The sequence below is a fragment of the Dromiciops gliroides genome, chromosome 3 (assembly GCF_019393635.1).
Source record: "Dromiciops gliroides isolate mDroGli1 chromosome 3, mDroGli1.pri, whole genome shotgun sequence".
In the NCBI taxonomy this organism is placed as follows: domain Eukaryota; kingdom Metazoa; phylum Chordata; class Mammalia; order Microbiotheria; family Microbiotheriidae; genus Dromiciops; species Dromiciops gliroides.
In genome coordinates this window covers 669,120,136-669,131,012 of record NC_057863.1, presented here as the reverse complement: position 1 = coordinate 669,131,012, position 10,877 = coordinate 669,120,136, and positions in this window count along the sequence as shown.

The following is a 10,877-nucleotide window of genomic DNA, read 5'->3' as shown; positions in this document are numbered from 1 at the left end:
TCCCGGGGAGAGGGGCAGAGGAGAGGCCACCAGAGCATTAGGAAAGGAAAATGAAGTCAGGGTGATCACTGCAACTACTCTGCTCCACTAGGGTAGCTCTCTGCCCTGGCCACATTCAGACCTGAGGAAACCTGGCTTCTAATGACAGGAGTTAGGCACCTTTCCTCCTACTCCGTGGCTCTTTATTCATCCACAAGGGAATCCTGAGGGAAATTGCTCAGAACTTAATAACAACACTAGCTAGAATTTATGGAGTGTGTTAAGGTTTGAGGCTGTCAAAGAAAGCACTTAACAAATAGAACCTCACGGGACCCTCACAAACTCTGGAAAGTAGCCGCTTAATTTACAGATGAGGGAGCTGAAGGTGAGAGAGATGAAGTGACTTGTCTAGGGTCACATCGCTGGATCTGAGGCTGCATTTGAACTTGGGTCTTCCTGACTTGAAGTCTAGCACTTTTTCCATGCATGATATCACTTAGTGGCCTCCAAGGTTTGCCTTATCTCTAGCAAAGGTCTTCCAAAAAGAGAGGAGGAGACAGTAAATATATAAATTAGGTATGGACACTCCTTTATTTCCTTCACACAAAATAAATGCTACACTCAAACTTGCATTGACAAAAGACAGGGTGTAGTACTATAACTCCCAGCATTGATGTTCGGTCACTTGTGATTTCATTCAATCCTCCAAAAAGCCACCGTCCTCATTCTATGGATGAGGAACCTCAGGTAGAGGTTGAGTAACTTGCCCAGGGTCGTACAGCTAGTAAGCATCTTGGGCTGGATTTGAACTCAGGTCCTGCTGACTCCATATGCTCAGCTCTTACTCACTGTACCCCCACCTGCCTCTAAGTGAAGAAGACAGAGAAGAGGAGCAGATGACAAGTCATCTGCTGTTCCCACCTTCCTGTTTTCCTGCCCTGTGGTCTACAAGGGGCTTGTTTCATCACCTCTAAGCACTTCACATGGGTGCCTCGCTGCACGTGTGGCTGGGAACCCTGGAGGTTTCTGGAGCAGCTCCAGCACCATCTCCCTAGCATTTCCATGCACACTCCAAGCCTGCTCTACAAATATAACAGGGTAGGAGTATTTGCCCCCAACCTCATGAATTCTTGGTGAGAGGTGTTGGTGATGTGGGAGACATGAGACCTGCCCCCGAGGTGGGGAATAGCGGAGTGAAATTCAGTCACTCTAACTAAATTAGGAGTAAGGGTTGGGGGCCTCCTACTGGGAAGGCCGAGTCTGGAGATCTCCTTAAGCTCAGCCTGAGTATCCAGGGTGATGATATTGAAGAACAAATGCCTGACCTTCATTAAGGCTTTGGGGTTGGGGGGCACCTATTGACAGTGATGATGTGGCTCCTCCCAGCTGCTAGATCCTTCCCCTCTCAGGTTATCTTCCATCTATTCTGCATAAATCTTGAATGTACTTAATTATTTACATGTTGTTTCCCTCACTGGAATATCAGCTCTCGAAGAAAATAACATTTTTCCCATTCTTTGTATGCCCAGTTTAGCACAGTGCCTGGCAGTTAATACGTATTTCATGAATGCTTGCTGACTGGTTGATAATGAGAAGAGAGTGAGAGAAAACGCCCGAATTCTCTCTTTTTAGGACCAAGTTTTCCCAGGACCCACTGGAAAAGGGCAGGGCACAGACTTAGAATCACGGGAAGAGGATGGTCTAGTGGATGGGGGAAGGGGAGACTCCTCTGAGTACTCCCATTACATAAATATGAAGTTTCTCCTGATGAGCTCAGTGCCAACTCCTAATCTCCCACCATTTTGACTCCCCCATGTTGTTCTTCTATCCTCTGAATCTAGATGTCACTGGGGGTGGGGGTGGGGGAGAGGGGGATGGTGACTTTAGAGGGCTGAGATCAAGGGGATGGGGCCAAGCTTTCCCAGAGAATTAGATTTCTTCTGAGCATATAGGAGGATGGGAAGGGGAGGTGCTCAGTTCTCTCCCAACCATTTTCTCCTATTATTTGTCAGCAAATGTTTTTATAAATGGATGTGGTGGTGGTGGTGGTGGTGAATTAGCATCAGTCAAACTGGCAGAGAGAAGACAATTCATGCATAAAGTGTGTATATTATCACGAGGCTTAGATTTTGTCCAGGCAGTCAAGGCCCTATTCCCCACCCCCTCATTCCCTGTCAGACCCATCCCTGTCCCACTCTGTGATACCATTCCTTTGTGCCCTGTGGAGCCCCAGGTAACAAGTGACCCTTCCGATTAGCATCATGCCCTCAGTATCTTTTTGTATTTCATTTTCTACATACATGGGGTTTGCCCTCAGTAAAACACATGTGACATTGCCTACCACTGCCCTGCTGTCTGAAGGCTGGGCACATGATACTTGCCCCTCTCCCAGGATTCTCCACTACCCTTAAAGGGTACTTGGGAGCTTGCCTCTGCAAATGGCTCCAGCCCTGATTGATGGTGTTCCCTCAACTGTAGGGGAGGGCCCCTGTAACCCAGTTCCATTCAGCCCCTAATAGTCATAGTAACTTTTTTTTTTTTTTTTTGGTGAGGCAATTGGGGTTATGTGACTTGCCCAGGGTCACACAGCTAGTAAGTGTCAAGTGCCTGAGGTCAGATTTGAACTCAGGTCCTCCTGAATCCAGGGCCAGAGCTTTATGTACTGTGCCACCTAGCCGCCCCCCATAGTAACTTTTACAAAGGAATATTCACTTCAAAAGGTATTTTGTATACCTATTTTATATACAAAAGGTATTTGTATATTCACAAATATACAAATGTATAAACTCCCCTAACACACAGAAGGTGTTATCCTCCATCTTCCTTTCACAACCAGAGTGTCTGGGGAGGGAAAGGGGACTAGGTTCATAGCTTAGCTCAAACCTCAGAGAGCAGAGCCCCAGTTCTAAGCACAACTCCCACCCCAGGTTTGAACTGTAGGGCCCCCCCCCCCCCCCGGCTTCTGAGGGCTTCCCTGGCCGGCTAGCCGGCTGGCTGTAATATCCTGCCTGCAGGCCTGCTGGGATCACCACTGGCACCTAAAACTGAGAAGCCCAAAGGAAATAGAACTGACACCAGCCCTGGCAGAAGCAGTTCTTGAAGCCTCAGAGTGACAGTGTGAGGGGGAAGAAGGATCCCTTCTCCAGGTTCAGTTTATGGTCCCTGATGTGGGTGAACTGTATTCTTCCCCTCTGGCCACAGGAAAGAGCAAGATAAGAGACAGACGGCTTCAGACTGGCTGGTTTTAAAGACAAAGGCGGTGTAATGATTGGAATAACGCCACCTGCTGGATACTTACTGTAGAAGAGTTCTGCCCATGAATCGAAGGTCTTTGAGGGCAAGACCAGGAGTCTTTTCTTTGGCATCAGGAAGTGACGCGGACTAGTGGGAGGAGGAAGGAAGAGACTGGCGCTCACTCTGGCTCTTTTCCTTTGGACTCTGGTGGAGAGCGGAGCTAAAAATGCGCTCTCCCTTTAATAGATAGGAATCTAGGCCTTTTTCTCTCTCTTTACCAAATTCTTATTCTCCTTAATAAATGCTTAAAAGTCTAACTCTTGCTAAAGCTTATAATTTATTGGCGACCACTCATTAGATATTTTAGACAGTTTAGCTAGAATTTTAACCCTTAACAGCGGCCTATTCTAGCTCTGCAGTTCATCAAAGGAGGCCTTGGCTCCCATGTGGTAGGAAAAGGCTAGATTCTGGGGGCCTCCAGGTCAGGAAATGTGGGCATGCCCAAGGCAATCCACTCACACATCGACTCCTTCAGGGCAGGGGATGCGTGCCCACTCTTTCCACAGATGCTGGGTATAGCTGAGGAAGAAGGCTTATGGGGGGATGGTCATACCAGTAAGATACTTTGGGCTCCTTGTATTCTTTGGCTGCCTGTGAGGGGTAAATACACTAGTGGAGACTGCTTTTAGGAGTGTGGACCCACAGAGTTCCTCAAACCTGGGGCAGTCATCTCGCAAGGGATCCAATGCTCAGGGCAAGCGAGAGGCAGAGTCGTGGAAGGAACAAGGCACAACTATGAGGTATACAGGAAGCAGCCATTGCGGGCCAGAAAAAAAACTGACAACATGCACTCATTGGCAACTTGTCCTGGGAATGTCCAATCTCTTTCATTCCTTTTCTGTTTCATGACATTGAAAAATGCAACCCAATCAGGCACTCAGCCAAGGGCTGAGGAGACTCAGGGAGGGCCTTTACCCACAGACCCAGCTCTGCCTCTGGTAGCAATCACCAGCAGAGGCAGGAAAGACCAGGAAGATCCCATTGGAATACAGGGCACAAACAGTTCTCCAGCTGGGGCTTAGTGGGGTTCACCTTTGCCTCCTCACCACCAAGGCTCTGATCTAAAAAGTGTGCTCTGCAACTAAGCAACGGGGTAGTCGATAATGGCGACTTCCTCGCAGAACTCCTTCCCGGCCTGGCAATATCCCTGTAGGCAAAGATACTGGCAGTCCCGAGGCCAAATGCATTTGGAGGACTGCAGGGCATGCTGGGAGAGTCAGGAGAGGGACTCCCAAAGGGAAAAAACAAACAGCAAATCCTAGACTCAGAGGAAAATATTTCCAGTGAAGAAAAAAGAACACAAAAAGTTTTTTTAAAGTGAAATTTTAAAAATTGGGTGAATGGAAATATCCTTAAACCCTGAACTTGTAAAACTGTGAAAATGAAGTTCCAACCAAAGGCCTTCCTTCTATCTCTTATCTGCAGGAGACATATTTGACAAGGAACTGGAATAGCTCTGATAGGCTCAGCCAGGCCAGTCTGATCCGGAGCCACTAGCTGCCTGGTTTGGATTTGTGATTTTTGTGTTCTCCCTGATCATAGGGAACTGAACAGGGATCCTGAGATCAAGCCTTTGGGAGTATCTACTTCAGGTGCCTCAGACATGTCCTAGTTGTGCGACCCTGGGCAAGTCACTTAAATGACTGAAATGATTGAACAGCAGGAGCAACAACAATGTATGTAACAGGGCTGCTCTCATTCAATCTCTTCATCACCCCATTTGGGGTTTTCTTAGCAAAGATATTGGAATGGTTTGTCATTTTGAGGCAAATGGGATTAAGGGACTTCCCCAGGGTCACACAGTAACTATCTGAAGCTGAATTTGAACTCAGGAAGATGTCTCCTGGGTCCCAGGTCCAGCGCTCTATCCCCTGTGCCACCTCACTACCCCACGTAATAGAGTAGTCACCACATCCAGGACCATCTCTAGTCATCCTCATCTCTCTCTCTCTCTCCTTCTCTCTCTCCCTCTCCCCCTCCCCCCTCCTTCTTCCCCTCTCTCTCTCTCCCTCCCTCTCCCCCTCTCTCTCTCTCTCTCTCCCTCCCTCCCTCTCCCTCTCTCTCTCACTCCCTCCCCCCCCCGCCCCCCTCCTCTCTCCCTCCCTCTCACTCCCTCTCTCTCTCCCTCCCCCCCTCCCCCTCCCCCCCCTCTCTCTCCCTCCCTCCCTCTCCCTCCCTCTCCCCCCAACACGCACACGCACACTCTCCTATCTTGTCACTGGGCCCAGGTGGCTCTGGAGGAAAGAGTGAGGCTAGTGACCTTGCACAACCCTTCCTCCCTTCAATCCAATTCAGTGCTACTCATGCCATCCCTCCTGACGTCATGGTCTTCTTTGAGAAGGAAGGACAAACAACAAGATAAGCTTCTTTATAAGTCTTTGGCCCGTGTGTATCTGTTAGCTCCTCCTGTGCTCAGTATTTCTTTCTTGTGGAGGAAATGAGTAGCTTCGCATTGTACATTCACTACCTTCTGACTGTTTGGGGGAGACTTTAGACATGAACCAAATGTGGGTTTTAGACAGATTTCCCAGGTTTCTTTGGTTAAAGAGTGTGAGAAGAGGGAGCAGCTAGGTGGCAGAGTGGACAAAGCACCAGCCCTGGATTCAGGAGGACCTGAGTTCAAATTCAGCCTCACACACTTGACACTTGCTAGCTGTGTGACCCTGGGCAAGTCATTTAACCCCCATTGCCCCACCAAAAAAAAAAAAGAGTGTGAGAAGAAAGAACAAAAACCCTTTCTTTGGAGACCAGAGTTCCCCAAGACAACCCAATCCCTGGCCGAGTAGCCATTAATGGAGCTTTGTAATATGTCTTAACATCTAGAAAAGCACATCTTCCTGTGTCAGCTGTAGGAAAAAGGGTACCTTAATGTTCACGAGCCCCCAGCTAGCCAGGTAATCCCCTCAGGAGATTAAAGGAGAAGGGGAGAACATATATAAAGATGAGCTGAAAAGGGAATAGGGCAGTAACAGAGCTGGCTGGCTAGGGCTGCAAGGTGGTGCAGCGGATAGAGTGCTGGGCCTGGAGTCAGTAAGACCTGATCTCGAATCCAGCCTCAGACACTTCCTGGCTGTGTGACCCTGGGTAAGTCACTTACTCCTGTTTGCCTCAGTTTCCTCATCTGTAAGATGAATTGGAGATGGAAATGGCAAATCACCCCAGTGTCTCTGCCAAGAAAACCCTCAATGGGGTCACAAAGAATGAGACACGACTGAACAATAAAGGGTTTTGGAGCTGGTATTCTGGACAGGAGGTAGAGGCCTGGATCTGTGCAAGACAGGGTGAAAGCTCCCCTATCCGGGCAGAGTCCAAGGGTCCTGTGAAGAGGTGAGCAGGATGGCTGCAGTGAAGGTAGCAAGACCTACAACAACAACCACCACAACCGCTAATTTTCCTCGGGTGTATCTTTACAAAATTAAGGAGAGACCCGGATGGAGCTGTGCTCCAGGTAGGGCCATAAAGGCCCCCAATCTCCCAGACAAAGTCCTGCAGCGCAGCAGCCTCTGTGGCGATTTCCCCCATCTTGCACCAGCATTTATGGATCAAGTTCCCAGTGGGTGGCTCCTGCTTCACATGCTATGGACGGTCTATGGGGACCCACTCCTCGGGTGGTACCAGCACGCCTCCCCTTGGCAGTCACTCAGTAGATGACCCAGAGGCACGTGCGAAGATGGTTTGGAGATGCCTAAATAAACCTGTGGCAGCCCTTCCCACAATGCGCACACACGGAGGGTGCACATGCGCCTCGGGGACCCACAGCTGCGGGGCTGCGGAGCCCTCCCTGCGGGCTCTTCCCCATGGACTGTGACCAAGTCCTGGGCCCCGCCCCCGGCAGCTGTCCCGGCTCATCTTCCGCAGCCGGTCCCAAGCTTAGCCCTCGCAGGGAAGATGACCGGCTTCCCCAAGTCCCTCCGTCAGGCCAAAGCTTCCTCTGTTACTGACTCGCTCCCTGCCTGCACAGAACCTGCTCGGTGTATACCTGCTCTCGGGCTGTTTCCTCCGTCACACCGTGAGCTTTTGGAGGGCGGAGGCTGTCTTTTGGTGTCCCCAGTTCTTAGCACAGTGGCAGGTACACAGTAAGCGCTTAATAAATCTCTACGGATCGCTTGATTTTTCTCGTCTGCTCCCCAGCCTGATTGATAGCGGGAAGCAACAATTGAAGGCACAACCCGGGTGTTTCCTCCGGCCCCCTAGCTCACCCCCAGCTCTCTCCCCAGCCCCGAAGCGGACCCTCCTGGCAGCGGGAAGCTAGGCGGATGCCGAGCTGGAGTGGGGGTGAGGAGGGCTTCAGGACACCATGGGAGGAGCTGGGGCTCGGGGGTCTCCCCCGTCCCCCTCCCCCAGGCTGCTCCAGGGCACAGGGACCCGAGGAGTCCCAAAGGCTCTCAGCAGACCCCTCTTCTGGGCAGGCGCACACGCGGCCCAGCCGGAAACTACACTTCCCAGAAGTCCTTGCCTGGCCAGCCTGGGGTTGCCGTGGAGACCGGGCGGGATCATGGTAGAGGATCTCCCTGGGATTGGAGCCGACCTGAAGAGGAGCGCGGCCACGCAAACGTCACTTCCGCCATCTCTTCGCCGTCATCCTGCAAGGGCTCGCGGCCACCTCGGCTCCTCTCTGCCCTCAGACTTCACGTGCGCCCGAAGTCGGGGTGAGTGAGGGAGTCCGAGGTCGCCTCGGACCGGGGGACCGGCTTCTGGGAAGGGTGGAGAGAGGGTGAGGAGCGCCATCGCGGAAAATAGGGCGCATGCGCTTGAATGCTTCCACGCCCCTCCCCTTTCCTGAGCGGCTACTCCCATTGGTGGGCCCGAGGCCGAGCGCGGTCTGTGAGCCAATCAGCAGCGCCGCCGCTCTCTGCCGCGGGACTCTGAGCCTTTTGTTGGCCCGGCTGTGCTGAATATGCGCGGAACGACCCTGGACCTGGGCCACGTGGTCCTTACCTTCTGCTGGTCCCTATGGCCCGTGGGCAATGCGGGAGGCTTCCTGTAGGAGGGGACACGGAAGCTGAAGTGAGGAGGAAGCGCCTGCCTGGCGTGGGGCACAGCCTTGCAAAGGCAAGGAGGTGGGAGCTGCGAAGTAGTAAAGGCAAGGTGATTAAATGGCGGCCGAGAAAGGAGGCTGGACCGTTAAGCACTCGTCACGCCTCGGTGGCCCCTCGAGAATCCGACGCCCGGCGCCCTATCTGGAGTCTGAGCCCTGCGTGACCGCCCCCATCCCATGCCTGGAAGGCGCCCCCTCCTCTGTCCAAACCACTGACCTCCCTGGCCTCCCACTATGGGGAGCCTTCCCTGTCTGTGGCTCTGCCCATCCGTCCTTTCCTCACCCCTTTGGGGTTTTCTTGGCAGGGTCCTGGAGCTGTTGGCCATGATCATTTTTCAGATGTGGAAACTGAGGCAAACAGGGTGATGTGACTGGCCCAGGGTCACGCATCCAGGAAGCGCCTGAGGCCCGATTTGAATTCGGGTCCTCCTGACTCTGGGGCCCTCACTCCATCCATTGTGCCTCCCAGCTGCCCAGGCCTTCCCCAAGCTCCTTCCCCCCATTCATTATTGCCCATCCATTCTGTGCACAGCTTGTTTGTATGTGTTTGTTGACTGGTCTCCCCCATTAGACCCCTAGCCGCTTGTGCCTCTTGTCATCATGGATTGACTGGCCTTGGGAAGGCTTTAAAGGACAAGCTGAGGGGTTGGAGGTTCTAGGCAGGGAGTGATGACAGAGCTTCAGAGTTGTCTTATAGAGAAGTGGTGGTGGAAATCCTAGGAATGCAGAGGATTCACTTTAATCCTAGAAGATGAAATTTAATAAAGCCAAATTGAAATAAAGTTAAAAAAATTAGCGGCAGGATACCAGCCATGAGAGCCTACAGTCTATCTACAAATGATCCGGGCAATTGATGGATTGCAAGGTCAATATCCAATTTGATAATACTTGTGAAAAGGGCAGAGCACAATGCCTGGCACATAGTAGGTGCTGTAGAAATGCTTATTCCCTCCCCCTCCTTCCTGTTTTCACTAGTATGAGTGATTGGTCATGGTCTTTTGTGCTCAAAGAGGACCAAAGTGACCTCATGATGTTGGAATCACAGACCAGTGAAGCTTGGAAGGCTCTACCACACCTTGGGCACAAATAGTCCATATGAGCCTTTGGGGTGGAGATGGCTCTAAATGTGCACGCTCCCATTTCTTTGGAGCTGCTGCAATTCTGCTTTGCTCATAAAGCACAGCACCTTCTGTGATGAGGGCACGCCGTGCTGGGCATTCCTGTGCCAGTGTCTCCCATGTCTCGCCATCAGTTCCATGGTCCTTCAGAGAGACCTTAAGAGTGTCCTTTTATCACTTCTTCTGACCTACATGGGAGCACTTGTCTTGTGTGAGTTCTTAGTAAAATAGTTTTTAGGCAAACATACTTTTGGCATTCAAACAACACACCCAGCCCATCAGTGTTGTGCCTTCTGCAGTAGGGTTTGAACTGCAGCAGGCAGTTCAGTTTGAGAGAGGATCTCACTGTCTGATATCTTATGCTGCCAGGTGATCTTCAGAATCTTCCTAAGATAATTCAGATGGAAGTGATTTTTCTCACCCACACTCTCCTTTGGAGCATCCCAAAAGCTGAGCTACCTCTGGCCATGTGTACATCCATCTCATTTTCAATATGTACATGCCTGGAAAGTGTGCTGCCAAGGTAATGTAAGGGGCTAAAATTCTAGCTAGTCCGTCTAAAATATCTAATGAGTGGTGGCCAATAAATTAGAAGCTTTAGCAAGAGTATTTAAGTGTTTAAGTGTTTATTAAAGAGCATTAGGATCTAATGATCAGAGAGAAAGATAAAAATCTAACTATTTCGAAGAGACCCCCTCATCCAACCTGCCATGGCGAGATCAGGAACAAAAAGGACCAACGCTCCCTTCTTCTTCCCAGAAGCCTCCTATGAAACTGGGAACATCCCATTCACACGCACACAGCTCCAAGCTAATTGGCTGGTAGCTTTGATAGACAGTACCCACGAGCAAATGTCATTTCCTGAAGTCAAGGAACTGACCCTCCAAGCCGCATGGCTTGCCCTCAGACGCCTTCTCCTCATGGCGGAGCTTTCCTACAGTAACTCTCCAGCAGGTGGCGTCACTCCAATTGTTACAGTAACAGTACTCAGAACTTCTCCATTTGCTGTAACTGATGGTTCCACATATGGATGGTGTGGTGCTGGGTGAAGGAGCACCTGTGTTTTCTTGGTGTTCGTTGTTAGGCACAAGCAGTTGATCCATACCTTGTTGCATCTCAGCTTCAGAGGCTGCATTGAATGCACAGTCATCTGTGAACAAAAAAGCATGCACCAAATCTCCCTCCACTCTAGTCTTGGCTTGTAGCCTTTTCACGTTGAATATGAGATCAGTGTGGTAGCTCATCTGGATGCCATGTTTGCCCTTGCTGAAGTCACCCAACAACATGGGAGGAGGCGCCCAACCCTGCCTCACTCCATTGGTGACTGGGAAAGTGTGAGAGCTTCGTCCATCATCCAGCACCTGTGCAAACACACTGTCATGGGACTGATGTACAATGCTGATGAACTTCTCCAGGCAAGCCCTCACAACTGACAGCATCCGAGGCCT